We start from the raw sequence: 24,157 nt of genomic DNA, 5'->3' as shown, positions 1-24,157 counted from the left end.
AAAAAGACAAAACAAAACAAAAAAATCCCTAAAAAACTAAAATCATCCTGATCCTTGCCACCTAATGGTACTTGGCTGGGATCAGATTAGTATTTTCTCATGTAGGGAGGAGCTGATACTAGGTGTTAGGAGACCTGGATTCTCTATCTAGTTCAAGATTTGTGCTTTACTAACAGGTTTGTCCTTTCTAGGCTTCAGTTTACTTATGTGTTAAGTGAGTTCTCCAATCTATTCCAGTTCTATAACTGGAAAACAGAAAATGCTTCTACCATTGAAACCAACTGGAAGCTGGAGTCTATCAGGTTAAACAAAAGGTAACACTTCTTTGAAGAGAAAATAGTATCTGGGATTGATGTGCTATTGAACTAGCTTTTTTTCCCTAATCACCAAATATTTTCTTCCTTAAATAATTATCAAAAGTGCTTTATTATGAATGTAAATATATATTAACTTGTTTCCTCCCCAGAAGAATTACATTTAGCAGTATATTTAATTAAAGTGCCACAGAAGGTATAGAGAGCATAATTCTCTGGATTTTAAGTCAAGGGAAAGCTAACATTGCAATTTCTGTTCGGAGTTGCGTGTCATCTTACTCCATCCTCCTCTCTTCTCTACTTCCCTACATTAAAGCAGCATTCTGCTAAAGCCCTGTGCACTGGGTCTGCCTGCTTTTAAGCCTGGCCCACGCTGGGTGTAGCTCTTGAAGTGAGCTTTAAAAAATTATTTTAAAGTGAGCTGGGGCGGTTGCCACAGCAACCCACCCTGAGATGAAGAAAGGCTATAGATTAATCTACCCCTCAAGATTATTCAACTGTATAGTATTTGTTCTTCAGCCACGATACTTTCAACGCAAACATGATAATTGAACAGGGAAGTTCAGAAAAAAAATCTAAAAAGCAGGATACAAATTTCAATAGCTTCAAACATATTTTAATCTTTTTACAGTGATAGTATAGATGATATACATGACTTCCCATGAAATGGATTAATTGGATAAGATACAGTGCTTGCAAAAGTAGGCCCAGAAAGGTGATACAAGATTTAAGCAAAATGGTGTATGCCGCTACTTATAATATAAAGTACATGCTGGTCATCTAACTCTTTATCAGTGTTATACATGTCTATTCTAGCTATAAACATCCTAAGGACAAGGAGTTGGCAGTTTTACCTTTATGATAATTTTGTGGGACATGATAAAACAAATGTAAGTACTCACCACATACACTGTTTTACTGCCACAGTCATTTGCCTTCCATTCTTTATTTCATCTCTTCATAGAAGTTACTTCACAGTTTGCAACTCTTCTTTGGCACCTTAAAATGTGTAAATACAAAAAAGATACGTAGTCTGAGGTTGATGTTAAAGTACATTCAAGTGATTTATTTCTAAAACTTCTAATCAGAAGTAACATTATTATTCATTATGATTTTAAACAAAATCAATGTATATTGAACATAATAGAATTAAAATGATTAGTTGTGATAATACTTATAATCCTTGCTATACATAGTCCTAAATATTACTTGGTGCCGTTTTTTGCCCAAGCAGAGTATACAGCATATGGACCGTTGGTGATTGGGAATCTGCAATATACAAAGGATTTGTTATTTCAAGACAGTTTACTCATCATATCCTTTATCTCATATCTAAGATTCTACATTTATGTTTTAGTTTAGCAACTTAATTTTATATCTATTCGATATAAAAGGAATCACAAGAAAGTCAAATCCATCAGATCACATGCTAACACAATTTGTCACATTGGGAAATAATTGCAATGAAATTGCTGAAGGGGCTTATTTTATGTACTGCCTGAAGGCCAATTTAAAATACATTGAGATTAGTGATGTGTATTTGGTAACCCTTTACACATTCTTTTAGCAGGGATACCTTACCCTTCCAGGCAGTGTTTTTAACTAACTGTACTCAGCCCAATGTTCTTGAGTTCTAATCTCTCTTTTAGCCTAGCTTTCCATTACTTTGTGCACACATATCAACCCCTCCTTGGCTTCAGACTGGATTTAGTCCCAGAAAGAGAAGCAACCTTGGAGACACATCAGATCATGATGGTCAATATCCATTTTCCCTTTTGTATTAATATTAGCTGGAGAACTTTTCATAGTGAAGAGTCATTTATAAAAGCCTCTATATTTGGGTTGACATCCTTGAGATTTATTTTTATTTTGAAGTTGCTTTAGAGTCAAGGAGAAATGAATTTTGGCCAGTTTTATTTCAGGGGTATTAGCTGAGTTCAGTCTTTTAGGGTCAGGCCCACAGTGAGTCCAACTTGGTCTGGTAGTCAGCACTAGGTTACCTGGTGAATTCCCTTTCTTCCAGTTCTGCTTGGTTTTACAGTATTACTAAGTGATACAACACGACTCCCTGGGGCCTATTCACCTTACAGAAGTGTGATCTTCAGGAAATAAGAAAGGTATGTTAAGGATTTTTAAAAAATGCCACTACAAATTATGGTATATTTGTTGTTATCAGTATGTCCAAATAAGGCTTCATCAGTAAACGTGCTTTCGAGTGTGTGGCTGATTCAAAAGTATCCGCACGCATGACTAAATCACATGGGACTTTACTTACTAAACGGTTAAGTGTTGTTCATCGAAATATCGATTCCATCCCATTTCTCAAAATATCACAAAAACCTTCAATTCAAGGAATGGATTTTCACACTTCCCCTTTTCCTGCTTCTTCTAGATACAGTATTATGTGTGTGTCCTTTCATTTTTAAAGATCTTTACAGGGTGGGGGGGCGGTGGTGGTGGAAATGGGTGTTAAAAATCTGCAGTGTTCTGGTGCCCTCTTTGTTTGGGAAGGAGATGGCTAGTTCCCGAGGGCCTGGTTCAGCCCTGTCTGCCCCTAAAAGACCCAGGGGAGGGACGCCTCTGGCTCGGCGGAGTTACTGACTGCAGGCAGCAACAATCCCTCCGGTTGATTTGTGTGGCGAGTGAATCTGCGCTGACTGGGCGTTCGGTAGAGGCGCAACAGCCACAACACCATCCAATTGTTGCAGGTCCTCCCCTGCAACACTGTTCTCATCACCTACATACTCCTTTCTCCGCCGATCTCTTCTCCCCCCACCCACTTTGCTCCGGGCCTGGTCGACAGAGCTGAAGGGGCGGGGGCTCCTTCCCCGGAGTGTTTCTAGAGCTCGGAGGCTGCTCGTAGGGGGTGAGTGCGCCACGTGCGTGCGCCACGGGCGAGCAGGAGGCGGGCTCGGGGCCCTCGTGGGGGACCCGCTGGGCCTGGGTGCGGACCAGGGGGCAGCCACGTTGTCTTGGCGCGGGGCGGGAGGCGGCGTGCTGACTTGTGTTTAGTTAGAGGGGGGTGTCATGGCACAGCGGGAAGCGGCCAGCAGCTTGTTGGTTGGTAAAAGAGCTGGCTGGTTGTTGAAGAGGATGTGTGGTAGGCTCTGGGGATGGAGGAAGGCTTGACGACAGTGGGTGGGCTTTGGAAACAGGCGGTGGCGGCGCGGTCAGGGTAGTTGCCCAGCCGGTCTGCTTTTGGGATCCTAGGAATATTTCCACTATATTGGCGAAGGACGATCCCGAAGAAGTAGGGATGGGCTCCCGACACCTCACGTGAGCAGCAGGGGCCAAGTGAAATGAACCCACCCACGCACGGCGCACAAAGCCCTGGCACGCTTCTGCGACTGGCGGCGCGGGCTGCCCGTGGCGCTCCCAGCGTTCCGGAAGCCTGGAGAGCGGGCGGGGCGCGTGCACGTTCGGTCGCCGTCCTGTCCCATGCCAGCCAGCCTGAGTTTCCCACTTGAGAGCCCAGTAGGAGAAGGACCGGGTCCCAGAATCTAAGGAATTGTTTTTAGAAGCTAAAAGTCAGCCGACAGTTCTAGTAGTTAAGCTGCCTCGGTGCATCTGTGAGATTCTTGGTTAGGGAAAGGCCTCAAAGTAGAACAAGAAGTGAAATGTTAGGGAGAAAAACACACAAAAAAAACTTCCTTTCCCCTTGCACATCCGGAAACAGTACTGGGATCGTTTGCAAAAATGGGGATTCAGATGCTTGTGCTATTCTTTGATGCGTCCGGGGGAGCTGTGGCAAGGGCACCAAGCCTGGTGGAGAGCGCAAGGCTCCAGAGGCCTTGTGGAGACGCGGCTGAATGCGTCACAGGTGTAAAAACGTTCATATTACCATGTTATTGAAACTGTAAGCTGCTACTAGTATATGGTAGCCCTCGCCACATGTGGCTATTTAAGTTAATTAAAATGAAATAAAACCAAAAATTCAGTACCTTAGTTACACTACCAAGATTCCAAGTGCTCAATATGCACGTGCGGCTAGTGGCTACCTTATTGGACATCAAGATGTTGAAAATTTCCATCATTGCATTAAGTTCTATGGAGAGTGCTGCTGTAGAGTTTAAAATGAATGCTGGTTAAAAAAAGAAAAAGAAGCAAATTGCTTTATGATTGATACTAGCCAAATTTTAGGACAGTCTTGGCATTTCTGTTAACTTGGCAGAAGTGTAAAAAGTTTTAAATTCGGAATTTAAGTATCTTCCTTCTAAAAGAGCTCTTGGGGGACACTTCACACAAGAGCCTAATTTTTTACAGGAAAGACAACTCAGGCCCAGAGACAGTGATGCCTCCAAAGACATGCCATGAATTTGGAAAGAAGATAAGGTCCCCTGATAGGGTCCATCCAACACATTTTGCATCAGACCAGAGCACCTTGCCTGGAGTTGCCTTTACAATGAACTCTCTAGCAAGGCAACCTGACAACAGATCTTAGGCAAGAATACCCTTTACAAGAGAAAATACTGTCAACTATTCCTCCAGGAAGAAATTCCATTTAATAAAGAATAAGGAGCATGAGGAATAATACTGTCTCCTAAACTAAAAAGTGTGTTATTGGTAGTGTCACAGATTCATGCTTTTTCTAAGAGACTAATTGGGATAACATTGTGCTTACTTAAAAAAAAAAAAAACTGAGGAAATGGGATTATCCTTATAAAGTAAGATCTGAAAAGATTCTTAAAGTCAGGGAGGAAAGGTGTTACAGAAGGTGAGAACTGTTAGCAATGTATAATCTTCCTCAAGTTGGATAAAGGTATCATCAGATATATTGATTATGATATAACTAGGGCAGAATTCAACCAGAGATGTTAATAACTTTAAACAAAACTTAATCTCAAATTACACTATCTGAGACATATAAAGCAACAATATGTCATAAAAAGTTAGACAAAGCATATGTTTTCTAACTTCAGAAGCTTAATTTTTTGTCATATTTGTCCCCTGTATTTCTTATTGTTAATTGAGAGTGAGGTGTTAAGTATTAATTCTGCCCTTTTGTGGTAATTAGCTTTTAAGTTAACCTTTAGTGAAGGACTCCCAAGTGTCCAGGTAGAGTACTTACAAATGATAATTTTAAATTACTAACAACAATACATTTTTTTAAAAGCTTAGACTTCTCCTGAACTGATCCATATTTGAATTATTGTCTTTATTTCCTTTCTTAATTTACCATTTACACATGGTTCAGGGTTCTCTCTCCATGGCTGACTATAGAAAAGGTCAGTCTGATTGGGAAGAGGCTATTTTGTCAAAGGCCAGTAGGCTCTATCACACGCTAACTGTATGATCATGATGCATTTTCAGTCTCCCTCTACCTTAGCTTCCTCATCTGTAAATAATGCGCCTCCCTCAAAACTTTATTTTGAGGATTAAATGAACATTCAATGTAAAGTACAGGAATGGGAAAGCCATAAACTGCAGTAAAAGTTAGCTGATCCTAATCTCATGCAAAGAATTTCCACTTCTGTACCCGTACTGGGGCTGTCACAGTGCAGAAATAGGTCATCAGACAGGTGGGAATGGTTCAGGATGACAACTATTCTTGAGCTTTACCTTTGAATAAGTAGCCAGAGGTCCTCAAACTTTTTAAACAGGGGGCCAGTTCACTGTCCCTCAGACCATTGGAGGGCCAGACTATAGTTTTAAAAAAACTATGAACAAATTCCTATGCATACTGTACATATCTTATTTTGAAGTAAAAAAAAAAAAAAAAGGTAACAAATACAATCACACCACCTCATGTGGAGTTTGAGGACCCCTGAAGTAGACTTTCCTTCAGTCTTAAAATCCCATAACTTACGGACATGGTTATCTTATTTCCCCTTCACAGGCATTGTACCTCTAGGATACTTTCAGGCTTCCTTTGTCTTATTTTATTTTTTGAGGGATGCTTCCTTACATTTGTCAGCTGCTTGGTTGCTGAAAAGGCACTGGAAACTCCAAGTCTATCTTCTTTTCACCCTGATTGACCTCTGGAATGCTGTAGTCAGCCAAGAAGACATTGATATCTTCAGTCTCCTGCTAGCTTGAATTCTTTAGGGCAGAGCCCCTCAGATTGTCTCCTGATGTCATTCCAAATGTCTGGTGGCCATCTATGGCAACTGGGCTGGGCAGAGGCCTGCTGGGAAGGTGGAGCTGTGGAATGCCAGCTGGGGCATTCTGTTCAGGAGACCCAGAAGAAGTTCTATGTTGGACATATGATCAACATTACAGCTGTGTCTAGGGGACTGTACCGTTTCTTGAAAAACACGGCCGTAGTCATTTTCTCATTTTTGGTTTCAATAAAGAAACCACTTGGGAAGTTTGCCACTGGGAAGTGTATGATTCGTATTGATTTCATGATTGGTGTAAGTATATACATTTCAGAGAAAAACAGTCTTAAAGGACATTAATAAAAATTTATATATAATATTCATGCTAACATTTCTAATTAAAATTAAGGAAGAGTCTGGAAAGGAAGGACTAAAACTACTACACTGCAAAACATACCTTGTTTCCTCTGACTTTCTAGGTAATTATTCAATTGACTATATTTAGAAATAAAATTCTAAATATAATGCTATATTTTAAAATAAAATTATTTCTAAAATATTTTACAAACCAAGCAATGTAAATTTTTTTGTAAGAAAGCAAGATAGTATATGTATTTATATTTCTTTAATACATAACAGTTTCATATAGATTTTAAAACAACCAGATGCCTAATCATATTCTAATTTGCTAGAAGCAGATAACAATAATTTTCATTGTTTGAGATGAGATCTTTTTTATTTATTTATTTTTTTTTTTGTGGTTTTTGGCCAGGGCTGGGTTTGAACCCGCCACCTCTGGCATATGGGACTGGTGCCCTACTCCTTGAGCCACAGGCGCCGCCCTGAGATGAGATCTTTTAAAATTATTTTGGAGCATGGTGAGAGCAAAAAGTAAAATGCAATAAAACTTTTAAATTTAAGTTAGTGATTGAAACCAAGCTGTTTCACTAGCATATTCATTGTGTCAGAGACCTAAGCCAAGAGGCCAGATTTCCTATGGACTATTGTAAAACTTGTAATTAAATCTTTTCAAATAAATAATATTAATATTCATAACATAATAGTAGGAGTGTGTGTGTAAAAATAACACTGTCTTATTAGAAAATGGGTTGATATAAATAAGTTCAAAGTGTCTAACATTTAAAGCCGCACACTATTTACCAGAATGTAAAATTACTTTACTAACTTTCTTTTTATGCAAACGTTTTAGATATCTACTACTATTCTCCCCATTTTATACATTTTACAAACTAAAACTTAGAGCACTGACATTACATGCCCAGGGCCACATAGCTCTTAAGTGGCAAAAGACATGAAACCAAATTTGTTTGTTTCCATCATTCTGCCCTTAGTTTGTACTTCTAACTTTTTCTCACTTATAAGGATGATGAGAGTAGGAGACGTGATAACCGACAGTTTTTTCCCACCAGAAAATATTTTAGGAATACATGTCTAAATGCACATTATTTTTTTTTCACGTAGACACTTTAGGAGGCTGTTCATTTATTGCAGTAGTATCTTTGCTCAGGTCTTAGAAATCTCCTTAGGAATTTGCTACATAGTCTGAAGAATGGTCTGACAGGTGGCAAATAATCGTTATCATTGTTAAGGATAAGTTTTGTTTTTGGTTTTTGTTTTTGTTTTTGCCAAAAGTAAATCCAAATCAAATGTACCTGATAGGATGAAAACTAACATTTGATTATAAAGCATTAGATTATTTGATATTTGGGTTATAAACTGACACTAATTAAGGGGAATTTTAAGAGTATTCTTAATATAAGTATAGTATTTATTTATGATATAAGTATAGTGTTTAAGGAGACAGTTTTGGCAAGTACCACTCATAAAAGGTCTAAGAATTTTTTTAAAAGTCAGTTTTACTAACTAATAGTTACATATTATGTACGAATAGCATGGGAAATGTCCTTTTGAAAGTTTGTATAACAGGCAGGGAAAGGTAAACCAGAGACCCTTGGATTACAATCCATTAACCATCCATCCAAGTGTCCATTTGACCTTAATTTTCAAAATGTTCTTTTTATAAGTGGGGAAGGTGGCCTGACCTACTATTGTGATAATTTTGCAGAGAGAAAGACATGAAATTGTATTTCTATAGCCACTTTGTTCCTTGCATGTAGAAAATGCTCATTAAATGTTATTTCATTTTCAGGGACTAGCCCTTGTTCCTTAAAAGCATCTCAAAGATATAGTTATCTAATGATTTATTGTAGAAGATGTTTTCTTTTCTATCCGTTTCGTGCTTCAAAACAATTTTTATTTCATGATATAGTATTTCATATTTAAAATAGATAAACGCATATTTATGATAGTTTGTTGCTTAAATAAGCACAGGGTCACCATAAAGTTCGTGTGCAATTTAATTTTTTTGGCTACCCTCTATATATTATACCAATAGGTATTATATTTTTGAAATGATAATTTGCGAATTTACATTGCCCCTGTCAGTATTCCAAATATTGTTTTCAGAGAAACTTTTTTGGTGTTCTTAGTGGATTCTGTCAGATTTAGGGAGGATATTTTATTATATTACATTATATTATTATATTTGCCCAGAGTAAGGCTTCAAGATTTTATTTTTAGTTACCTCAGATGTCTTCTACAATGCTTATTGATTACCTAATCTTACACTTAAATTTAAGGAACCATAACATAAATATGTAGAATGGGTGGCTTCCTCCTAAAAGTGAGCTTTTCACTTGTCTGGAAGCAGCGAGCTTCTCTGTGTGGCATCTGCAGGGTTGTAGAGTTGCAGGGTTTCCCTGGCCTCATCCCCTCCCTTCCGCTCACCTTCCCGGCCCTCTTCCCTCTGGTAGGCTTCACCACCCAGCAGCAATTTCTACCATCAACAAGAGCTCCTTTGTGAGTGCTTCTTTCTCCTAAGGGCCTTCCACTGATGTGACCTGCAAGGACCGTCCTTTCATCCCTGAGCTGTCCCTTTGTGTCCCAAAATTCTCTCCAACTCTGTTCTGTCAGAGAAACTGGCCACTCCAGTGCTTAATCCAAGAGCCAGGAGCACCAGTGTTCCTTTACATGAGCCTCTCTTCAAGTTTTCTGAGAGGAATTCCTGCTCCATCGACATAGCCACGATTTCACACATGCCCTGCTGTTGGTCAGGAGGTGTTTTAGGGAGAACCGTCAGCTTGTCAGTGGCTTCATTTGTCCACAGAGAGATAAAAGCCTTGCAAACAAGTAAATAGAAAGCCCGGCTCTCACTTGAAGAACTTGCATTGTGTCTGAAAACATTGGGATGGGAAGATGAACTCTATCTGTAAAATATCCTGCTGCTCCTTGAAAATGTATATCCTTTAAAAATATATAGTACACGTTGGTACCTGTTTGGTCTTTTTCTCTTCCCTCTTTGCAGTATGAAGCGCACAGTTGCTGCGTGTCCCTTGTGCCATAGTGACCTAATTCTCACTCAGACTCACCCTAAGTGCACTCCCTTCCAGCCTCCCAAAGCCACTAGAAGTGTAATTAGTGATTATTTCTCCAGAAATGTCTTGAAGAGAGAATGTAAGGATCCTGTCAAGGGCGTTATGTGCTACTTTTTGGGTGAAGGAAAGGATTTGGAAGAGTTAAGGAGGCGTTTTAGGATTGGAGGGTAAAATTCATTCTGCCTTTTACCTCTGTGAAATCACAGCTAAAGCATCTTCTTAGGTACAAATCTGGGGTTCATAAACAAGTGTAGGCCAACTTTGTATAGCCTTAAACTTGTAACTGTCGGACATCCATAGCCAATATCGGACATCCATAGCATTTTTTAATGAAAAAATCATCACTCTGAAAGATTAAGAAAGGTAAAATAAGACCAGATAAAAGATTTTGACCACTACGAATATAAGAAACATTCTACAACTTTCTTGTTACTTTTGACACCTTTATCAATATGTAAATAGCTAACCAATAGATTTGGTTCCATCTTTTCCATTTCCTTCCTTTGTCTTTTCTGTTGCTTCTCTCATTTTCAGTTGTAAATTATTATCATTTGTAAACTCAGTAAAGCCATACACACACACATACACATACACACACACACACACACAACTAGTATTAATAGGTTTTTTCTTTTGCTTTGAAAAGTTACATTTCCTATTTCAGAACCGTAGGTGGTGGTTATTATTTTTTTATTAAGTCATTTGTACATACCATAGTATTATTATTATTTTTTTTTTCAATTTATCAGAATCACCTTATAACACCCTATCAAAGTAGCTTGTTTCCAAACAACTGATGATGCATGCTACGGTACCAGTAGAGTTGCTATGATTATTTTTGCTGTTAATCATTATATAGTGATTTAAAATAGTTGTCTACTTTAACGTTATGGATACCCTGTATTTACTCTTTAATTACACTGACGGCTAACTCGCAGTGAGGAAGGCCCGTGCTTGTGCTGGGTATGGAGTCTTTGTGAAGGATTTATGTTCATCCATCCACACATTCTCGCCGCATCCTCACGTGACTGTGAGATTCTAGTCTGTGTAATCTATGGCTACAAAATAACTTGCCCACAGGAGAATAAAGCCTGTGGTTTCCCTCACATTACTTCTGAACTTTTCAAACTTCTTAAACTCCCCAAGTCAGGATGATTAGTTGAATATTCTAAACTAGTTAAATGTGCATGCACTCATACCTCTTATAATAAGCACTGTCTGTTTTATTTAAATGGCTCATTTGAGGCATCAGCTGAAGCCATTTTATTTTATTTCAAGCTGTATTATTTATTACTTTAAGCTCAAGTAAAACTTGAGGATGACTTTTGGCTCTTACTGGTATTTGCTAATACTTATCATTTGCTAACCCACATAAAATAATTAAAATAATTAAACTACTTAACCACAGTAGTGCTTAATTATATTAGACAATATTTAAAAAGGAACAGATAAATCTCCAGCCATATCCCTGTTTTCTCTTTGGCCTCCCTGAACCTGGAATCACTGAGTGTTAATTTTCTTCACTTTTAACAAGAGAAGACTTTTTGTAATGGTGTCAATAGTCAAATGAGAACAATTTATCAGAGTGCCTCAAAATCACCCACTGTGCATGTTAAAATGCAGATTCCTGGGCCTCACCTCAGGCTCACTGATCCACAGTCTCAGGAATCCGCATTTTAACAGGCTCCTGAGGTCTGCCTTAGGACTTGTCTGCAAGCCTCTTAGGGTGAGGGGAGCCTAAGACCCATGAAGTCCTTCAAATGCCATCCTTGTTTCTTTCACTCACTCCTGTTCTCGCAACTAATCTTAACAAACTTAGTGGAACTTTTAAAAAGTCACGCACACCTTTCAAAATAGAATGAAAGTTCAGAGTGATATAAATCTTTCCACCGCCTGTCTTGGTTCAAATTGTAAACAATAAAAAAAGACACGTCTACATACTCTGCCTGTTATAATTAAAAAACAGATTAAGCAATCTGGGGCCCTCCTCATCTCAAATTTCTGTACTATTCTTCGTCTTTATCTGAAGGATAGCCCCTATCTTTTCATGGATGGAATCTGTTGTTTGGATCCTGGTACCTCAGCAAAACCTGTAAAATGGGCTTCAGAACCAGGGAACTCTACCATTGGTGGCATCTGACCACAAACCCACAAACTGCTTTGGTGACCGCCTGCTGCTTGTGAGTCTAGAATCCGTCAAAATAGACTAGTGCTGGTCATGGTCCCTTCAGTCATGTGGCTTCTTGGTAAAGGGACTTTCAGTCAATGCAAATGTTCCCTATGATCTCAGTAATTACTTCTGTCTGCGGAGCAGTCATGAAAGGCCTTCACAACATTGCCATCTCTGGCAACAGGGCCATCCATACCAACTCTCAGCCTTTCACTTCCCTCCATGGCCCATCTGCTGTTGTTAACTTCTCTTGGATCTAGATATTTTTAGCACTTCAGAATTGGGGTTCTTTGATGCTCCTGTTTCTTATACCAACATTTTTTTCCTGATAAAAACAAACATATTCTTATGCTGGCTTACAACAGTGTGTGTGTGGAGTATCTTTTTAATGTGAAAATTTTTCTTCCATTTTATAGAGCTAAAAATATTAAATGACCATGAAATTCTGTCAACTCAGCTTCGCAATGCATACTGAAAAGTTCAAAGCTTCGCGTGATAATATAATTTGGAGGCTGAGACTTTTCACATTATGTTACCAGACTACCCGAGTGGAAAAAAAAAAATGTGTCCTGCCGGTTGGTAGTATATTGCAGAGTGATTTTGTTTTGCCCACTCACTTCACGGACTAGATACTGGTGTCAGATTCAAATATTTGGAATGCCTGCACGGTGGGCTACTTATAGCAATGGGCAAAGGCAGAGTACGCCATTGCAGGCAGGAACCCACCAATAATGGTTCAGATTTCTTTTCAGACTTCTTCACATGAAACAGAAAATACCTTCCATTGGATAACTAAAACGTCCTCTTCTATGGTTTGTGCATTAGTGAGCAAAAAGTCCCATCCATTCAGTACCGTCACAGAGGTTAAGTGGCTTAACCTCTGAGCAGTCTGGATCTTCCTACTTCTGCTCTGGTGCTCTTTGGCTAGAACCTTCAGCTCTAATGATCATCTTTCCAAAGCAGACGAGGGGCCTTTCTGAGATACAATGATTGAACTTACTTCAAAATCTTGTGATTTTTTTTTTTTTTGGCACACTTTGCTTTGACACCTCATCTTTCAAGTGTTAGAAATGATACTGTTGACTTATTATTTTGTTTGCAATTGATTCCCATGCTGTTACTGCATATTGTTATATGGTTTTCTGATGAATGACTAATGTTGGTTTGGGCTAAATATAATGCAATAAGCAAATACATTTGTAAATTTTGATATACAATTTAGTTGCTAAATGGTGTTAGTCCTAGGACTATTGATTACTTTGGACCAGTCCCTTGCCATGAAACCTTGGCCACAGTTTCCTTCCGTCTCCTCCATCAATGTTGTGACCTTTACTCCTTCTTTTTTTTTCTGATTAATTTGCACATCTGGGTTTTAAAGCTAACACTTATCACCAGGGAATACTGCTCAGGACTAAGATAAATTCTTTTAAGTTCAGAATGTGAACTTAAAGATTCACATTAGATTTCAATTAAATTATTTCTTTTCTAGAGAGCCAGAAGAAAAGTATTTGTTTTAAATATGTATATTAATATTTTCATGATCTTGACTGATCAGTATGTTGTATAGCATTATTAACAAATCATATAAATATACTATACTAATTAATATAACTAATAGGTATTTAATTAATTTATTTATGTTAACACAGGATTATTGAATGGTAGAATTTCTGAACAGTTAGGAGGGAACACTTACAGAGGTGCCTCTGGGATCCACTGAGATTTGATAACAAGCACACACCACACGTCACATGTGCACACGTGAGCAACCTAGTCAGTTGACAAGTTAGTTATGAGAATTGTTTGATGTATTCTGCACTCAAGTATATGCATGCTTAGGTGTTTTTAATCATTTCCTGATCCTTCAAAAAAATTCTAATCTGTGTTTTTGATTTTCTACATTTATCTTCTAAACATATATATTGCCACTGATTGCTTTTTAATTTCTGCTATTTCATATACATTTATAAATACTTCCAGTTTGGAAATCCATTTATGTGGTAAAGAGAATCTTAAAAAGTGTTTGTACCATAGGTGTTTTAATATTTTTCTATTCTTCATTTTTTCAGAACTACATTTTAATATGCTCTGACAAAAATGTGTATTTCTCTAATAAGATATTAAGTTGAGTGACTAAAAAGTGTTCTGCAAAGGTATGTAACTCACATTAATTTTCCACGTGATCATTTTTACTTATAGTTTGGCAGTCCACATGTTGAAAGTCTAACAGAAAAAAAATCACTGGATATGAAGTTGGGAGACCTACCCCAGCCACCTTCCCACCTTTTTGACTTTGGGACTATTTCATTTTTGGTCTTCAGTTTTATTTTCATTAAAAATTTGAAATTTAAAATTTCAAAGCTTCCTTCCATACTCTTAAACGGTTTATAAGATCAATTGGATATTATTGAAAGCCATATGTGGCATCATGAACTGTCTGCTGAGTATTTTCTTAGACACAGACTTTTTACATACTCTGGAAGTTCCTTAATGGAAACCAGCTCTTTGTAGATGGAAGATATGGACATCAAGGAAAATGAGATTCCTGTAGTCCCAGCCACTCGGGAGGCTGAGGCAAGAGAATCGCCTTAAGCCTAGGAGTTGGAGGTTGCTGTGAGCTGTGTGAGGCCACAGCACTCTACCGAGGGCCATAAAGTGGGACTCTGTCTCTACAAAAAAAAAAAAAGAAAGAAAGAAAATGAGATTAACAAGAAAAGGGAGGGAAAATGACAACAGAGAAATGATGCTTCTCCATTGATACCCCACTTACTTCTTTTTTATCTCCAGTCTAGTTATTCCTATTTGAAAACCTACTGGCACCAGGTATTATCAACAGGGATGAGTAATATGCAATTTTTATCTTTACTGGGTTACATTTGGCCAAGGGACAGTTGACAGCTGTCAGTCAGGTGGTTGGTCAATGAGGAGACGCACATGATGCTGCCAAAGTATTTTGGTTGCTTTAAATACTTACAAGTAAACCATTTTAGCTTGGAACTTCATTGTACTGAAATCAAATAGGTTGATATTCATAATGCAATTAATTGAAGTTAATGCTGGAAGAATCAAGATATTTCCTATAAATATATAAGGTAAAAAATGAAATGTTTTTCAAGTGTATTTCTGAAACAGAAGAATAATTTTTCTTCACTATAAATAAATTGTCTTTAAGATATGAAGATTTATTGCAAATAATACTTAAAATACTTATGTTTTAAAATTTAAATTGTCTTTAAGATATGAAGATCTATTGCAAATAATACTTAAAATACAATTTAAGTTTTGGGGCAGATATGTGTCAATGCTACAGACTTTTTAAAAGAAACCATTCCCATGTATATTGTGGGATTTTGGTATGGATATGTTTATGACACAATGTTGAAGATTTATTAGAAAGGACAAACATAGCTGCATGTCAAACAAGAATTCACAGATTCTCATAATTAAAATGAAAAATTGTGGAATTTTAGATTAAGTTCCACAATTCAAGACACAGGTAAAATGATACATTTTTATTTGGAAATATTTGGGCTGTATATAACATTGTTTCTGATAGATTCAGTTACACTTAAATAATTAACAAAGCCATAAACAGTAGTTTGGCAGAAGCTTTTCGAGTGCTTATATATAATGTCAATGACAAACAAGATAATAATTATACCCAATAGTAATGCACACAAAAGCTTAACAGCTATGATTCTGAAGTTGATCTAAGTGTGTACATTGTTCAGTTTTGCAGTAAGAAGCCATCATCCTTGAAAGCAAGCGTTCTGATTCTTTAGGAATATACTATTTAACTGACTATAAAAGTAAAGATAAAATTACCAAGTGCATAGAGTACATACTCATTCTTTAAGAGACTCATGAACTCATTTAAAAAATTTAATGAAGCAATACAAAATATATGAAAATAGCAGTTTAAAACCACAATAAATATATATTTCTAAAAAATATGTTTTCAGTATCAAAATATATTCTACATGTAATAATTTATACTAAAATGTAGATTAGGTTTTAATTTTAAAAATAGAGATTCATTAAAATGTTTGTGGATAAGATTATGTTTTAAAAATATTAAATATTTTGATTGGGTAGACCATATCTGATACTTTTTTAAACCACAAATATGTCATACTTTTAAACAGCAATGAAGCCAGTTTAAGAGCTTGATAGTTCTAAATTTGTGGAATATTCATGTTGTCATCAGTATAAAAAATGTTTGAGGTATAGTGGTCATATAAAAAAGTCAGATCTTGTTTTTCTCCTCCCACTGTATAGCCATGTATTAAACATGTAGATTGGAAGTTATTTACGGGATCATCAGAATATAAAACAATTGCCTCATAGAATGAGTGATTTATATTGGTAGGAGACTTCCCCTTCTTAAGCATCAATTCTACCCCCCACAGCCCAGAAAATTGATTTTATGCATAATAATTTATAGCATTCTTGATCAGTGTAGCTGTTGTATCTTTTAAATGCATTAGTTGATGTTGCTTGTGAATATGGAATTTTGTTATTAAAATGGTTTCATGTGTTTACTATGTATAGTCTCTAGCTTTGAGTTAGTTGCTTAAATAAATGTTTCCAATTTGCTATAATATAACAATTTGTAGAGAAATGCTGTGAAGCATAGTTAAAAGAATGAGTCCTTGAAATAGAATCATTTTTTTAAAAATATGTCCTAACATGTGGTCTCATGTTTTGCATTAATTAAAATCCTATTCTGAAAAAAATATTTTTGCCTAAACTTTTGAGTTCACAAAATAAAAATACCAAATATATAAATACTAATTTTGGAAATCAGTGACATAAAAATATGTTTAGTAATGTCTTATTTATTCCAAAGATAATTTTCCTAAAGAAACTCTGTAAAGAATGAGAAAATATTGCCATATTTAATTAGTCAATAACATATAACTATTATCTAATTATTTAATTATTAAACATGCAATACATTTAAAAATGTATTAACATCAAGTTAATTCCATAATTCCATTATGTATTAACATAAAGTTAATTTCCATATCATATTCCTGTAACATGCATACATTAAAAAAATAGCACATGTAATTTTTTAAAAGAGCATGTACAATTGTGCTTTTTTACTTGGAAGATTTATTAGAAAATAACATTTTATTCAGAAAAGATTATGACAGAATAGATGAAAAAAGAGACTAAAATGCTATTCGTTTAAATAGTCTATATATATAATTAATTCTTCATCTTTCAGATATTGAAGTAAGTATTGAAAGAGATCAATATTAAAATATAATTTTTTTCAAAACTTAAAAACAATCTAAAAAACTGCAAAATGATAAAAGCTCGGCTTTCTACATCAGGCAAACCCACGGATCAGTGAGTTGGCTCTGACTCCATTGGTCTCATCAACTTTGTGAACGTAGCTACCACAGTGGTGCCTCCTCCAAGATAACAAAATGAACTTTTAAAGATTAAAAAATATAGTTTGTCAATTGAAACTCACCAGTGCCTTTCTGCTTCTCCAGGAAGTGCTACCCGTCAGCACCTGCTGAGGGCTTTGTTGTCCAAACTCTGACAGGTAAAAAAATTCCTGTAGAATAAAGCCAGACCAGCTGGCTTTGAAGAGAAACCCCCCAGTTTGGGCTGCGTTTGCCTCCTCTCCTTTTCTATGAAGACCAAGGCTTTGCCCCCTTGATCGTCAGGCCGTGAGATGCGTGATCCCTCTGCACAAGTGTCTGGCAGGCCAAGGTGCACCTGCTCCTGTCACTCTGGGGTAAATTTAGCTGTAAAGGTATCACTGACAACCAGACCTTTGTCAGTGCTGGCAAAAGAACACAGAATTACTTCCCTCCCTTCGCCCCTCCCGACCTCCTATGCTGCTAGTTCCAATGGAAAATATCCAATCGGAAGTCTATCCAAAAATCATTCCTAAAAAATGAAATTGCTTTCATATGGTATAAAAAAATTAAGTTTCCCCATTTCAAGCAGATTTTAAAATTACATTTCCAAGAATAATCTTGGAACACTACAAGTTTTCGTTCGATTAATTGTGGCTGGAAACTTTTTAATGGAAACATAGCACACACTTCATTTCAGGTTATTAAATTGGGTTTTAGCATTAAAGCTAGTTGCCATTCTTTGCTGTAGCTCACTTGTGTTTCAATTCAAAGAGATAATAGAAGGGTAAAACTTACCACGTAAGAGCGATTAATCATGTTACCAAAATTAGAAAGGATGTAGTTCTAAGGGACGAAATATCAAAATTGTATGCTCATAACACTGAAACTGTTGGGAATCTGGGATAGCCCTACTGCATTTAACATGGCAGCTCATGTCTGTGGAAACCCTTGGTGTTCAGAGGCTAGCTAAAGCTTGAGTTCTCTTACTTCATTGGTGAAAGTAAGGACATTGGTCATTCATATGAATCTTTTAGACTCATTTCTTTATTGATGGTTTGAGAAAAAATTCTTTCAAAGGAAAACAGAGAGGCAGGCAGTGTTCACTGATAAGCCATTAAATGTAATAGTCGAGTTATATAAAGTAGCCCCAAGAGTAACGTGCTTAGCCAAAGCATTCTGATCTTCTGCCTTAATGAACAGGATTTCTGAAGTGGAGTTAAAGAGAATTGTGCACAGTACCTGTTCTACTATATTATTGCTGTTTACAAGGGATGGGTGAGATGAGAAGAAGAAATCTGGGTCAAAATAAAAAATGCTTTGTAAAATAAACAAAGTTCCTATTTACTTACTATGTATAAACAGCCACTCACTAAGCCTTGGTTCTCTGCAGGGCACCACTTTCAGATAAAAACATAGACCTGAATGGCATCATCCAGTATCCAAGGAAACCGTGTAAGTACCTCTCTCACTGTGTACTTCTCTTATTCAGAATTTAAAAGCTAGCTGAGGACTGAATACGTGAATGTTTTTATTTAATAATTACACAGGAGGTACTTTTTAGGAGCTTGCTAAAAAGAAACAGGTTCTTGATTGTGGGCGTCATAACAAAACCTTTGTGTTTTCATCATATTTCGTAAAATTATGTGTTTAGTCCCACCCTGTCCATCAATTCTCATTTTTAGGTACAAAACAGCTACTCAAAGTCCTAATGAATTGTGAGCTTCAAACTTTTCAAAGACCCATTAATGTCTGACAAACTATGTTTCAGAGACCTGGTGCCAGGAGTGGTTTCCTAATCGTAGCAAAAGCTGTTAAATTGCAAAAATTAAGAAATAAATCCTTGAAAAGTAATATTTTATTGGTAAAAACTAATAGCCATTTATTTGGCTGGAGCCTTGTTTGAAGAGTGAGCAAGTGAGCAAAGAAATGAGGTTACGTATTTAAACACAGTAAAGAATTTTGAAAGTTTTAAGTGTCATTAACAAGATGAAAAATTGGGGGGAAAGGATTAGGAGGTCGACACATTTTCTTCCTTTGTTTTTTTGTTTTGCCTCCAAATGAAGGTACATTTTTGTAGCTAATTTTGAAGTTGTAGTTCATTTTCAGGAACTATAAAATCTACTATGCAAATTTGGTTTCAAAACAACATGCTACTCTTGAGTGAGATACATTCCTAAAATATTTGAAATTCCTACCAAGTATTTCCTTACCTGGATTTTATTATTTTTCATATTTGCACTACTTTTAAAATTAGATTGTTTTCGGTATATGATTCATTCATTCATTCATTCATATACTTTCCATGAAAATACTTTACATTTTCTATATCTTTTATTTTGTCCTTCTAGAGCAGCTGTATGATTTATCTAGTCTTTTAAATACCGACATTACTTTTCATTGAGGCTTTTCAAAGCTCCATTGGAATGCAACTGGTTTAAACTTCTGGTTTGGGAATTTTTGTGTTACTTTCATTTACTTTTGTTCCCTGTGCATTTCTATTTTTCCTCTGTATCATGGTCCTTTGCTAAATATAAATGGTAGCGATGATCTTACTGACAGTTTTTCTGAAGAATTAAGAAGACCCTTCATGTTCAATATCTACCTGGGGGAGAATGTTGCTTTATCCTGTATCTATGTTAAGTTGTGTTGGTTATGTATTTCCTTATTTCTGTCGTTTTATATATGTTACAAAATGCATCTTTCTGAAATGAAAGATGAGAAGTTGTATTCGACTAAGGAATTTGCTGGAACTTTGGAAGGGTGTAAAGTCCTTCTTAGTAAATAGGAGGACCTGGCTAGGGAGTTAATGTTTCATGTTAGAGGCAAACTTCACAAGTGTAGAGTTTGAGGCCTGAGGGTCTACCCTCTCAAATAGGAGTTCTTTGCTAGAAAATAAAGTTTAGGCTATTGCTGTGTGAAGTTGGAAGCAGAGGATGTTTAAATCAGATCTTTACAAAGAAAGAAAACACTAATTAAAAGAAAAGACTGGCTAATGTTATAATTTACTATCACAGAGAAGTGGAATCTTTTGAAACTCATTCTTTCTGTAATAAGAGGACAATGAAAATCTACTCTGCAATGCTTGTGGCACAATTTTTAACTATTTATTGTAGAATATAGGTTTTTCCAGGAAAGCTATTAAAATTTGATAGGTTTAATGAAACCTACTATACCACAAGGAAGAAGACTTTATGGGAATAAGTTGATGCACATATGTATTCAGGACTTTCTATTCATCAGGAGTAGAATCCTTTCTGCTGTAGACCAGTATCGTTCAGTGGAACTTTCTGTGCTGATGGACATGTTCTATGTCTGTGCTGTCCAGTGTGGTACTATGAGCCATATCTGGTTATTTGGGCAAGTGGAACAGAGAAACTGAATTTTGAATTTTATTTAAATTTCATTAATTTAAATTTACATAGGTCACATATGACTAGTGTTAGCCATATCGGACAACATAATTCTAGTGTAGACTTAGAAATGTGGAGAGTTTCTAATATGTATAGAGTTAATATCATGACATATTACTTATCTGGATATCAGCTACCACTGACCCTAATTAAAATCATTAATGCCTGAGGAAGAATGTGCTCCAGTGTTAATTTAACAGACTTGAAAGAAATATTGTCAGGTGACAGGCTTAATTTCAAAGCAGTATTTTGCTTTCATCAGAAATTAAAATACCCTCTTCTAATCCTTTGGTATTCATTCATGCAATATCATTTTTAATATATCCTTTAATATTTGAATGATCATTGCACTGGAATTTCTTTATACCATTTTCTAGAGATTAATGTTTTTAATATTGTTGATAGAAAAACATTATAACATTGTTTTATAAGCCTGGTGTAGCAACTTTTAAAATGGCCCTTATAGACAAGATTGCATCAAAAAGATAAATATTTCGATGAAAGATCTAAGTATGGTGATAAATACTTTGAAAAGTTTGGTTACAATTTCTGCAATATATCTTTGTAAATGATTCCAAAACTGTAACCGGCCTACAAGATGCTCCTGGGCCTTGTTTCTCCCCAGTCGATTCTGCTCCAAAGCATACATCAGAGTTTAAATCTCTTCCCGTGGCCTTTTCAGGCTTTTAGTGAGAATGAACATTAAGATTCATGATGCTATCTTTATAATAATGCTAGATGGTAATGTTATAGACAGAATAATTCTTATAAAATTACATTGAAATTTTTAAATTTACATAAATTTAAAAAATCAGTAAACTCATTTTGTGAATGACGGTTATTTGGAGGACACTGAACTAGAGAAAATGAGAAATATTTTTTAAAATGACATTTATCCTTTTGGGAATTCCATTTATTAGACTTGGGCATTTCCTTTTGGATGGCTAGGACTCAGATAACAAGAGAAAGGAAACTTCTTTAAGCTATTTGGAGTCTCCCCCCAACTGTAGAACAACTAAATCTTGGGGAAACAATACTTTCTGATTAATTATTTGACTTCAAAAAAAATTTTTTTTAAGAGACAGACTCTAGCTGTGTTGCTCAGGCTGGATTCCCCTGGCAGGATTACATACCTCACTGTAACTTCACACAGGCTCATGTGATCCTCTTAAGAACCCGAGTCTCCAGAGTAGCTAGGACTATAGTCTTGCACCACCACACATGGCTAATTTTTTAAAAAATTTGGTAGAGGGTGGCGCCTGTGGCTCAAGGAGTAGGGCACCGGTCCCATATGCCGGAGGTGGTGGGTTCAAACCCAGCCCCGGCCAAAAAATCACAAAAAAAAAAAAAAAAAAAAAAATTTGGTAGAGATAGGGGTCTCACCATATTGCCCAGGCTGGTTTCAAACTCTTGGCCTCAAGATGTCTTTCCAGCTCAGACTTCCCAGTGCTGGAATCACAGGTTGGGGCACTCCACCCAGCTAAAATTTTTAATGCCACCAAAGATCCCTTTTCTTCACCTCAGAATCCAAAACCTGAAAAAATGTGAGGGAAATTGGTGTTGAGAGTAGTAAGTGAACAGGAAAACTGGGAATGGACAACTGATTTCCATGGGCTGTACTCTCAAGGATGCTTTTGGAGGGTAGCAGTTTCTATGCTCTGTTAGACTTCGTATAAACCTGGCTTTATTTAAAACACAGAGAGCTAATAACCACATTTGTGGACCCCATATGACATCTCTTTTTACATCTTTTGGTATCTTCAGCCAGGGAATCAAGCACTTTCACATTGCTGGGTCTATTTTCAGAAAAAGGGCCTTTCCTCGCCAGTGTTCTCTGTATAGAAGCCATGTTCCTCCATTTAGACAGTCCCAGAAACCACGGTTATCAGTGTCCCGGTAAATAGGTCTTTAATATTTATATGCTTGAGGAATTGTTTTCATTTAGAGACATGGACTGTGACCTCAGAGCCTTTAACCACCCCGGTTTATTGTGTATTAATTAATTAATTTTAAAAAATTTTAGATTTTAAAGTTTATCTAACTTTCTTTTCTTTTTCTTTCTTTCTTTTTCTTTTTCTTTTTTTTTTTTTTTTTTTGTGATAAGGTCTTCCTTTGTCACCCTGGCTAGAGTGCAGTGGCATTAATCATAGCTCCCTACAACCTCTAACTCTTTTTTTTTTTTTTTTTTTTGTAGAGACAGAGTCTCACTGTACCGCCCTCGGGTAGAGTGCTGTGGCGTCACACGGCTCACAGCAACCTCTAACTCTTGGGCTTACGCGATTCTCTTGCCTCAGCCTCCCGAGCAGCTGGGACTACAGGCGCCCGCCACAACGCCCGGCTATTTTTTTGTTGCAGTTTGGCCGGGGCTGGGTTTGAACCCGCCACCCTCGGCATATGGGGCTGGCGCCCTACTCACTGAGCCACAGGCGCCGCCCCAACCTCTAACTCTTGAGCTCAAATCATCCTTCTGACTCAGCCTCCTCAGTAGCTGGGACTATAAGCACCTGCCACCATGCCCGGCTAATTTTTTTTTTTTTTTGGAAACAAGGTCTTACTCTGTTGCCCTGGGTAGAGTGCCAGGGCATCATCATAGCTCACAGCAACCTCAAACTCCTGGGCTCAAGCAGTCCTTTTGCCTCAGCCTCCTGAATAGCTGGAATTACAGGCTCCATACACAATGCCTGGCTAGTGTTTAGAGATAGGTTCTCACTCTTGCTCAGGCTGGTCTCGAACTTCTGAGCTCAAACAATTCACTCACCTTGGTTTCCTGGAGTGGTAGAATTATAGGCGTGAGCCAATAAGCCTGGCCTATTGATCTAAGTTTTTACTATGAAAATTTGAATGTATTAAAAAAATAGAAAAGCTTAATGAACTTTCATATTCCTACACCTACCTTAAACATCTGTCATCTCATGGGCAATTGGTTTTGTCATTCTGTTTCCATTTCTCACTTCCACCCCAAATTATTTTGTAGTCAATCCCAGATAGGACATCTTTTCTGTCATTAGGATGTCAGTTGGTATCTGTAAAAGATTAAGATTTTTTTAAACCAAAAAAGAACCACATATAAAACATTAACCACACCTATAAAGTCAGTATTTTCTTAATATTCTTAGATATACAACCAATAATCAAAATTTTTCAGTTGTCTCATAGATTTTTGTATTTTTCACTCTTTGAAACAGAATACACATAGGCCCAGACATCATAATTAGTTGATAGGTGTCTACTCGTTTAATCTAGGAGTGTATTTATTTTGTCTTACTTATTAAAGAAACTGGATTGTTTATGTTGTAGGCTTTCTGTGGTTTGGGGTTGCTGATGCATTCCTGTAGAGTTGTTTAATAAGCTTCTTTGTCCCATGTTTTACCTGTTAATTGGTAATTAAA

The 24,157-nt window shown here is 36.7% G+C and overlaps 1 protein-coding gene and 1 long non-coding RNA gene across 6 annotated transcripts in view; one reads left to right on the top strand and one right to left on the bottom strand.

The window, feature by feature from the left end:
• MEF2C (myocyte enhancer factor 2C) overlaps positions 1-17,662 on the bottom strand; it is a 172,302-nt gene extending 154,640 nt beyond the window's left edge. For 4 of the 5 annotated variants that reach the window (XM_053586798.1, XM_053586760.1, XM_053586741.1 and 1 more), the window contains exons 1-2: positions 17,463-17,661; positions 1,217-1,313 (exon numbers count right to left, since the gene is read on the bottom strand). The gene's annotated coding sequence lies outside the window, so the exon portion shown is untranslated. Of the gene's footprint in view, positions 1-1,216; positions 1,314-17,462 lie in introns of all 5 variants that reach the window. The other variant, XM_053586873.1, reaches the window with a different exon arrangement.
• Positions 3,041-24,157, top strand: part of LOC128583048 (uncharacterized) — a 153,608-nt gene continuing 132,491 nt past the window's right edge. Inside the window, exons 1-2 of the long non-coding RNA XR_008379371.1 lie at positions 3,041-3,180; positions 18,749-18,810. This is a non-coding gene — a long non-coding RNA (uncharacterized LOC128583048). The remainder of the gene's footprint in view (positions 3,181-18,748; positions 18,811-24,157) is intronic.

The sequence above is a fragment of the Nycticebus coucang genome, chromosome 1 (genome assembly GCF_027406575.1).
Source record: "Nycticebus coucang isolate mNycCou1 chromosome 1, mNycCou1.pri, whole genome shotgun sequence".
Taxonomy (NCBI): Eukaryota; Metazoa; Chordata; class Mammalia; order Primates; family Lorisidae; genus Nycticebus; species Nycticebus coucang.
Note: the sequence above shows the minus strand (reverse complement) of the source record. Positions and strands in the feature narration are given on the sequence as shown.